The following is a 10,941-nucleotide window of genomic DNA, read 5'->3' as shown; positions in this document are numbered from 1 at the left end:
AAAATTCTAGTTTTTTGCTAATTATATCTTTCACATAGAGGATAATATCTTGCAATATATATGCTTTTTTATTTTATTTAAATTTAATACTCAACAAAATCAGCTCGTTCACATAATTCACTTTTGGTATACATACTAGTTTGTGTTATTCTAGAGTGCAAATTACCAGTAGATCAGTTGCTCTTTATTAAATAGTTGAAGACAAAGACTATGTATAATGAAAATATACAACAAGAGACTATGAATAATGAGAATATGCTTACAGTCAGTCACTAGTGAGTAACCAACTAACTGCCTACAAATTCCTAGTCTTGTCTACTCTATTGTGACATGGTTTTGTGTCCACAAAGACACTAAAAAAAACACTTAAGAGCATAATTAAATTCTGTATCTGCCTAAAATCCAGTGAAGTTTATGAAGTCAAATACAGATGGAAGTTCAGAGTGTTCAAGCACATACAACTTAATGCAATAGCTAGGGAAGTTAATACTAACTCTTTGGAAGTAGTGCAGTGGACTTAAAGTGCTAAAGAAGCTAAAGAAAAGATAAAGCTACATACAGAGTTAAATAGAAAAAAAAGTAAAGTAAGCAAAATTTAAAAAGAAACAAGACAAGCCAGTGTTGCAGAAGCAATGGGAAGGCAGCGAAGAGCAAGCCACACAGTTGTACTTAGCTCTTTAAAATTCCTTAGCTTTTAATAGCAGAACGATATGCTGTGCACCATCTGCCAGCTGTGAACAGAAATAAAGTCACACATACAGGTACTATAAAGTACAATGTAATGAGTGTACTAAAGCTTAATATATTTTTTTGTAAATATAAAACCAATTATAACAGAACAAATCTATTCCTATGACAATATAATGAAGAGGCTTATGCTTCTGTAATGAAAGGGTTTACTACACTTAGTTTCATTATCCTGCATAATGCCTTACTGAATGTATTATATAGTCTCATGTACAACAATTAAGATGATATACACGAATAGATACACAGAAACTGATTCATTAGAGTAGTGAGCAGACTACTAAGATTTACTAACTTTTCATGAATTTATCACTGTGATGCATGACTTTCTTGACCTTTATGGCTTTTAGACAGGGCTTTTCAAAAATAACAGCAGAAAAAAACCCTCAAACTTTCTCAGTATGTCCAACAATATTTGTTTCTTCAGTCTGACTGTTAAGCACTGCCATCTAGTCATTGTTTTAGGTTATCAGCAGAACAATAGTTCTGTTTTTGTGTGATGATCCAGAGAAGTGCTTCTGAACCTTTCTGAGAAGGTAACTTTTCCTTAGACATCTGTGTTATCTTTTAAGTTCAATTGATTATGTGTGGAGAAAAGCAATTATAGTTACCGGTGGGTCATAGTTATTTGTTTTAGATGAAATGTACTCTTGTTGTGGATAGTCAACAACTGCAGTTTGATCACACTTTCTCAGCCCAGAGAAAGCTGATATTGCATGCTGCTCTGTAGTGTGCCATCTCTCTGCAACGTGACCTAGAAAATGAGGAAGAAAGCCTGTGAGTGAGAAGGATCATAAGGCTGGAGCCCAGTGGTTATGGCTCAACCAGCAAAATTCAGGCCTTGGTTTCACTTAAGAGCTTCTGTTTTCTCTTTAAGGAAAATGTGCAAGCACTCCAAAGACCAGAAATATATCCCAGAGTACTGTATTGTGAAATCTCTGTTAGGGACATACTGTAAAACTAACAACAAGTAATTCTAGAAGAAAGCCTTTTCAATAGAGAATTCTGTGGTCCCAAGAGAAGAGCAACAATACAGTTTCCTGGAGCTGATTTTTAACAACTGCTTCAGGAACAGACCGAATTGCCTTAACAACTTATGAAGTTTTCTGGGGGTTTGGAACCTTGTCATACAATTTAGACAATTTCAGCCGCCCTGCTGATGTAAGGAAACTATATTTCAAGTGTTGCTGCATCTTGCTTAGGACTCTAATGTACGTGGTCTGGATCTTTTTCTGCACGTTGTGCTCTCCTGATGCCAAGAGGTAAAGCAGCATATCAGCTGAAGTGATGGAGAACACACTCTGCATAATATACCCATTGAAGCAGTTGGTTTCAATTTTAATCCTGTCCGCTTGAGAATTTGTACAGTAGAACAAAACACAAGGTGTTCTAAACGGCACTCTCTACAAGTTTTGGTGATGTAGCAGCAGTAACAGCACCCCTATTCGCATAACACACTGTATGAGCAACCTTCAGAGTACTCCAAAAGCAACAAAACACGGGGTGTAGTAGCAGCCATAGTACATATCTTATGGCCATAGTGAACAAGATGAGACTGAAACCACTGAAAGAATAAATGAAACACATTCATATTCACAATTAAAATAAAACACTGGTGTTATTTTGTTATGGATCCAGGGCTTGTACATTCAGTCATGATTTTGTAGAAAGCCAGCTCTGGGAACTACTGTATGACATGCCACCTTGTTCTTCTTGGTGCTTGAGATGCTTTATGTTTTGATGTGTTTATTTTCTTTTACTTTCCTTTTTACATACCTCAAACATTTACAATTAAATGTCAGTATCTTCTCCCAAGATGTTGTGGTAGAGAGTATCTGGGAGTGTGTTTGAGACTACCTGTCAAAAACTTTTCAGTCAGTCATGTCTGCTGTCCCAGAATTAAACAAATTCCCCATAAATTCTCTATATTGCCTTCCTGCTGAAGAATGCAAGGCATTTTTCCTTGAGAATTTTGTTCCAAATTAGAAAAAAAAAAGAATAAAAATTGTCACTAAACTCTGGGGTTTATATATATATGTACTTTCAAAGTACTAGAAGAATGTACCCTGCCCATTTCTCAGTTTCTCTCATTCCCCTGTAAATGTAACCAACACATCAAGTCTCATCTTACTGCCATTGTAGCTTGAATATCTTCCGAACTACGTTCCAAATTATTATGAATTCAGCATCCCATATAAGTCAGAACAGTGAAATGTGCTTTTGGTGTGAGACTGAAAACAGACATGGCTACATCCGAACTGGTGGAAATGAATTTCAAATAAATTTCAAACATTTGTTAAACTCCTCCTGAACAGTTTTTCTTGCTAGCAGTAAAATATAGATACCATAATTGAATACTCACAGTAGATTTTAATTAGACTAGAAATAGAGCATCATATATAAGTAGTCTTTCTTCTGTTCCACTAGCTGGCCTTAAAAATTTCTGTGCAAACTTTCTGCTTCCCTTCTTTCACTATTTCTCACTTAATTTACTATTAAAATATACAGTTTCCCAGTGGACATTGAAAAGATAATGATTTATATCAGTTGATCTGTCTAAGAGCTTAAAGATTTGACTCAAATATTATAACATCTTCTTTGTTTTTATTTTAGAAATCTCTATGTAGACTCATTTGAAAAACAAGATTTCACCAAAATCCTAGTTTTCATAATTTATACATTGCCTCTGACTGTCTTACTATATTAACAAAAATTGTAAATAAAAACGTGAGGAAAAACAAAGAGTTCTTTAGCAGAAAAAAAGCCTTCCATACCAGCTCAGCTGTCTAAAGTCAGCCAAGAGCTCAGTTCTTTTCAATTTGGTGAAATTAAACTAGTTCCTTCCAAAGATTTTGCCTCTGTGTCATCAGAAGGTAGCTATATTAGTACTTTGTAATTATACTAAGCTGAATTACATATAAATTATGGGAGCTGAAAAATCTGATTTTGACTTGTAGACTCATAGAATCATCATATCCTATTTTCAGTTGAGAACTTAAGTTTTTCACTTCTCTCTTGCCTGCAGTGAAATGGAGCACACTTCACCCAATGTCCATTGACACAGAAGGAGTAGAATCTGTGGTAATGTATATTATACATTTGGAAAGCCAGTAAATTACACTAGATGTCCATGAGTGCAGAAAGTATTCTGCTTTTCATTGCTTCCATCTGCTAGCTTTCTTTTGTGTTGAACTCTCAAGACAAGCAGCATTTCATGCAGTGGAATCAGTGGAAGTCTAACAAGAAAACAGAATTTTCTTCTTTAATTAAATTAACTTATTAATTATTAATTAACTTATTATTAATTAATTAAATTATAGTTTAATTTAACAATTAAACTATATAGTAAACTACTACCTCATGTCTAGAATATGTTTACACTAAGGTTAATCTGGCATTTTCTCATGGTTTCATCAAAACTGTTAGGTAAGCCTCTCCCTCAGGAACCTCAGGAATTGCTGAGGTGGCAACAGTGACAACTTCAAAGGTGACAACTATGATGTTTTCATAATTTCATAAAAGCATGCTTCTCTCTGGGCTTCAAGATCATACTCTCTTCCTCCCAATTCCACAGATGTCAGATCTACTGGGGTCAAATCAAGGCCAATTTTAATAAAGCAACCATCCAGCCTTGAAACTTTCTTGGAAGCCTACATGGGAACTAGAAAGATGCACTTAAGTTCAGGCTCTCATCTTTGGCTCTTGTGTGAACATGCCTGTGTCTGAACAAGTACCTTTTAGTTCTCCACTCTACTCTTGGCTTCCTTGACTTTCTTGGTTTGTGCTTGTCTCATCACCATGGTTCTAGATGGTCATTCCTGGACTCTGTTTTACATGGTTACTGTCAACAGACATGCTTTTCTTCTTCAGGTACTTTAGGACTAACTACACTCTTGTTGTCAATAGCACTGTCCTGCCCACTTTGCTAGGCTCCTAGTTTGCTTTCCTCTGCAGAGTGGCTCACACTTACTGTTCTCTGACACCAAATCAGATGAACAAAAGGAAAACAAAAGGTGTTTTTTTTTTTTTTTTTTCCTTCAATCTGATAAAAAAGGAATCAAGAAATACATGAAAGCTGGGAAATATATGAATGCACTATCAACAGTTACTAGCAAACCATTCTGAGTATAAAGTGTAAAATGCATTTTATATTATGAAGAACTTTCATTATGATGCTTAGCATGTTTACTTGTGTTTACGTTTAGGAAAATTTTACAGCTGTAGAAGCAAAATCTTCCCATGTTATCTATGTGAAGTTGTCAGGCACTGGGCAGTCGATAGTACTGTACAGCTGATGGTACTGTATGCCACTGTCTGTAAGAAGACACAGAGGGGGACTCATGATACATCCAACTTGGTATATTCTATGATTTTCTTGTCACTGAACACCACTGAAGAGAGCCTGGCTTCATCCTTCCTATACTCTCCTTTTCAGATATTTCTAAATATTTACTAGATCCACTATTGAAAACAAGAGGAAGTAACAGAAAACAACAACAACAAGGAAAACAAAGAAAATGAAGAATGAAACCAAAACTAAGGAAAATTTGAGAAAAAAGAAAACAAACGTAAAATTTCTATAATCACAGAGACAACCATTGGAATATATTGTCAGGAGAGGTTATAGACTTTCTGTCCTTGAAGGTTTAAAAACTTTTTGGACAGCATCTGCAGAATGTCAGATGTTCCTTTCAGAATTATTTCTTACAGTTCCATGATACAGTATTATGACATTATTGCACTGCTGGTAACATTACAACTCTGCAGTGACCCATTTCACAAGATACTTGACAGTGGATGGACTCTTGCTTCTTTTCCTATGAACATTATAGAATAATTAAGGAAATTTAGGATAGTGTTATTCTTAATAAAAATGTGATGTGAAATTGTTAACCTAGAGATCTTGGGTGAGAAAATTCTCCATGTTTTCTTCTATACAGGGCTTTATAGATGATGAATGCATGCAACAGAGCAAATCAAAGCCAGCATGATATAAAAGTAGTCATTTAACCCTTTATCTCCACCTGAATATATAAGTGTATATATTTCATATTATGTAGCACCCTTGTTACAATACCACAAAACACAATTAGAAGACGTTTTATTTGTGACATTGATTTTAAACTGTAAACATAAGGAGAAAATAAGATGTAAATAAAACCACACATCTTGACTAATTAAAATACTTGAAATACAGTAATGTTTCTAAGTTACATAGTATAATCAATTAACTGATATATTGAACTTTCAGGACTTGAAATTGGGGTGTGGTGTGATCTTTTATTTTTGCTGTCACTGAAGTTATTCAACCTCAATTTAACTGCTAGAAAGGTAATTATATTCAGTACTCTAATACTACAGCAAAAAATGAAATAAAAAAAATAAAGAAAGAAAGAAGAAAAGAAAAATCATAGAAGAAATTTTGGAAGAATGTTACCAAGTACATCCATACCTTTTAGCAATTCCTTCCCAGTCCTTCAATAAATGTTTCTATTTAATTTAATTGTATCTGTAATCTTGACCTGTTATTCACCCCAGCCTCATCTGAGCTACTTATGTTGCTAGATGGGTCTAAACTAAACTGACAGACAATAAATCTTAGTGTACAGGTGTACTAAAAGCCTTTGTGCAGGTCTAGTCATCTTCATACTCTTTTGTGTTATTGAAGTCATAATATTCTGCCTCTTTATATGGGGAGGAGGTGGACACACCGTTTTCATGAGTTCACTGAGACTTGTCTTTAAACAGGCCATGATGGGGGAGTGACTAACCCCGACACTCTGAACAACAGACACCAACCATTATCTTGTGGCAAAGCTCTTCCTGAATCCTCAGAACCCCAGAGGGACATTACCACAACTCAAGAAGCCTGATATGAATATTTAATCTCTCTAAAATTGGATGATTATGCAGATAGTGTGCATCTGGGAGAGTTGTTCCCCTGGGGGCTTATAAAAATAAATACTACATCTAAAATGTAACAGCCAAAATGCAGGTGGTGAATTCTCTCTCCAGCACTGATTTGCAGCTCTACTTGGCTTCTCCCGATGTGCCACTGAAACAAATGGGCACACTTTGAAATGCAATTGCTGAGGCTCATGCATTGTCCATAAGGGATGAAGGGGCTCATGTCTGGAATATGAGGTGTTCCTCCAAGCCACCTACTACCATATGGTTGATGGGTTTGATGATACAAAGGAGAATAGTTTATAGGATTTCTTTTTAGTGCGTGGTATATTAGTGTCTCACATATTAATGAATTCCATAAATAAAAGATGATGAAATGCCAATGTTTTGTGAACTACATGCAGTTAGTTTCATCTTCAAATCTGGCTACATAAACAATGCTGTAACCAACATTTTTTTATCCTGTCTTTTGTGTTGATTTTCTTGGGATTACTAGTTAAACAGCAATAGATCACTTTCATTACCAAAAATAAAATATTGAGCTAGTATCATTCTGCATTTTGTTCTTTCACCTCAGCTTCATCAGTCACACTGAGAGCCATTGATCTGTTCGGGGTAATGGAGACCTGTCTTTATCTGGGAAGATATTTGTTGTTCTAGCTGAGGCATTTGGCACACCTTACAGAAGTGCTCTAAAACAATCTGTGAACTGGGGACATTAGTCTCTGAACCAGTCAGTCACTTGGTCATCTCTACAAAATGTAGTATAAGACTTCAGAATAATTACACTGAAGAAGAGAAAACCTGTGACCCAGCGAGATGTACAAAGTGGGTTCTAAGCAGTGTCAGTTAAAGGAGTGTAATCTCTGTCAGAAATGACGTATTTTTTCCTTTTTTTGGGTAAAAATAATGCTGAAGCATTCATCAGAAATTCTGGTTCCTTCAGTAACAAACAACAGCTGGATGAGCTTCTATAACTGCTTTTCATGCACATAGCCTGAGGAAAAAAAAGAAAGAGAATTAATAGTTTACTTGCTTTGCTTAGTGATAGAGAAACTGGTGGCTGTGGAATATTTCAATCAGATAAAGTGCTCTTAAATACATAATTTCATCCTTATTTTCTGAGAAAATATTCTCACTTCAGATCAACTGATCTTTGCAAGAGATAAAACTATGCAGTGTATAGAGCCTGCTCTTTGTGGCAGAGGATTTTAATCCCTTTTAAAACAATGTCTGTGTTGCAGAAAGTATTCAGTGTATTGCCATGGGGAAGGTAGAAAGCTCAAAGAGTTTTCTTCCCCCCTCAGATGACTGGGCTGGAGCACAGTGTTGCACTGCTGATCAAAAGGAGAATATTTGTTTTTTAACCTCTCTGTACCCATCCCCAGTAAAAGAAGCAAAGGTCACAGAGCAAAGGGGTTATCCTATCTGCCACCCCAGCCCAGCAACTAAGCCTCTAGTAAACACATTAGTGTTTAATTTGTCATCCTCTATGGTGTGGCCGTACTTGCACTCCCACCACTCCCTGTAAGTGCTCTGTGGGACTTTGTGTGGGCAGCAGAGCGAGGAAGAGATGTATCGGCAGGAAATGCATTAACGCCAGGGCTGGGTCCACATTCTTTGAGTTTGTTACCTTACCTTGAACACTGGATTTTTACATACAGCTTGAGGATGTATGGGGCAGGAAGGCAGTGACTGTGCTAATCAGTAGCAATCACGACTGGTTCTTCAAACACCTCTCTCTCCCCTCTCACCTCCATCCTCATGTACCACTCTGCTAACAAGAAGTGTTTTGATTGCTTGGATGACAGCACAGGAATTTGCCTTTTCAAAATCACTCACTATATGTAGATTGCCTAAGTACTGTAACCAGAAGTACCTTAAAAGCCATCATAAGGAATGGAAGCTGTACCAATGACCAGTTGCATTTTGAAGCAGAGTTTCTAATGAACTCATAAAACACATACACAAACATGTGCATTAGCCCAATGACATGATGGGCAACAGTCAGTAAAAAATGATTTAATGGGTTGGCAGAATAGTTTATATTGCATTTGGTTATGTTTGATTCCCTGCAGTCTTTCTGTTTACTAAATCCTATGTTTACAAAGCTGTCTCAAATATGTCATTTAAATTCATTGCAAAATGAACAAAATCAATTTTCTTGTTCAGCAGCCAAAGGGCAGAAGAACTAATTTTTGTACAGCAGAGCATCATTTCAAATGGGTCCGTTTGTGACAGATTTTCAAAAGTACCTTATGTCAAGTAAGATGAAAGGCATTAAAAAGTGATTATATACACTAATAGTATCTGGGGACGTAGTCATCATAGATCTCCAAAAAGAAAAAAGGATTTTTGGGAAATCAGAGCAGCATGAAGAAATCTGTTTGCTGCAGAACTGCTCAGTTTACATGGAATTGTCAAAATTTAAACCATATTTTGCAATTTTTTTCTCTTTGCAAGTATACTTGCTTTCTGGTTTAGCACTCCTGCCCCAAATCATACTCCATAATAGGATCTTGTGTCTGATGAACTCTTCTGTTATTTTCTATTGTAGTTTCTTTTGTCCAATCCTTAATCCTCTATTCCCTTGCCAAAGATGTTTTTCAGTCCATCAGTCATTTCGACTTCAGCATATTCTAGACATAACTCCTGCCCACTCAGCCCTGGAGATGCTAAACTGCTACTGTCCAGAGCTCTTCCTCAGTTGGCCAGATGAGCCTTTCAATCCACCTTGTTGCTCATTTTTCTGCTTTCTTCCTTAGGTCTCACCCTCCTTAGGCCTCACCCTCCAGACACTGCCTGCTCCTACGTCTGATCTTCTGAACGCTGTAGAGAAAATTCAAGTCTAACACTCTTTAAGAATGCAACTTTTGTAATCTTTTATCTCTTGTTCTCGAGAGTAAGTTTTTAGCCTTCATTCTTTACAACATTCAGTTTTCCCTTGGTTAGTCTAAGAAGACTTTCTGACATCTCAAAAAGTAAAACTGACACACTCGTGAACAGCCTATTTGTGCCTTTGTTATTTACTTCTACAACTTTTGCTTGTTTACAGTATGTCCTATTTAGTTTCCTAAGCTCAGTTCAACCCCGTCTCCTTATTTCTCAGTTTAAATTTCCTTTTTTTTTTTTCCTCAATCCTGTTAATTATTGACCACTTCATTTATCTATTCTTTCTTCCTTGCCTATTTATATCTTCTTGCTCTCTTTGTCATTACTTCATCTCACACACCTCTCCTTGTCCATTGGCCCTCTCTTTGTCATTGCTGTGAATGGGCTCTCTGTCTGAGGATACAACATGATCCTTTGATTCCTTCCTCATTCCCTCTATCCTTGATTCTAATCTATGCACTATATCAAATGTACCCATATGAAAGTAAACTTATTATCTAGTCTCATCCATTACTGTTAGCTTCAATCTTTTTTTTTTTTTTCTTTTAGTTCATTTCCTGACTACTCTTAGTTAGATATTTGGGGAGTAACTACTTTTTCAATTTTTTTTCTACTTAATATCATACTTATTTAATCTTCTTCCCCCTCTTACTCTCTTCCTTCTTATTCCTGAGGTGTTGCTGGCTTATCTTTTAGTTTATATTGCTTCCTGCCAAACACTGAGGACTTGCTGATCGCATCTATACTAACAGTTCTTATAACTTGCTTGGCGTCGTCAGATTCTTTCCAGCTCCAAGGTGTTTTCTCACAAATACCTCACATCTTGTTGAAATTAAGGTATACATGACAAAGCTTCAGCAAGTTATTTTTGTCTTCTCACACCTTTTTTCCTTCTTTACTAAAAACTTCTGTTGAAAAATTCATAATTCCTGAGGACCACTCACTTCTCTCATTCCTCCTGTCCCACTCACAAAGACTATACTAAAATTTACATCTTAATAGAGCAGAGTATGGAAATAATCTTCCTTTCTCTTCCTCTTTTAGCACACTTTCCATTTCTTCACATTTTAGCTTTTTTAGCATAATTGATTGTTTCTTCCCCTGTCATCAATTCTTGCCTCCCATAACTCTTTAGTAGTTTTAGACCAGACAAAACATTGTCCCATTAGAACACAGAAGTAATCTTAGACATGAAGACTAGACATCTAACTCTCCACAATGAGTGTTTGCGACAAAAGGGAAATAGTTGGTACTACATCTCTTTTGTCCTGAGGATGTGCTCATGGTAGCCTAGGGGAAATTAAAGCACAGTTAGAAATATACTCTTGCAAATAATCCATGGTTAGAACACTTTCCTTCCCTTATCCCCAAACTCACATTAAAGAAAATTTTGGT

Source organism: Gallus gallus, chromosome 3 (assembly GCF_016699485.2).
Source record: "Gallus gallus isolate bGalGal1 chromosome 3, bGalGal1.mat.broiler.GRCg7b, whole genome shotgun sequence".
NCBI classification, from domain to species: Eukaryota; Metazoa; Chordata; class Aves; order Galliformes; family Phasianidae; genus Gallus; species Gallus gallus.
Note: the sequence above shows the minus strand (reverse complement) of the source record.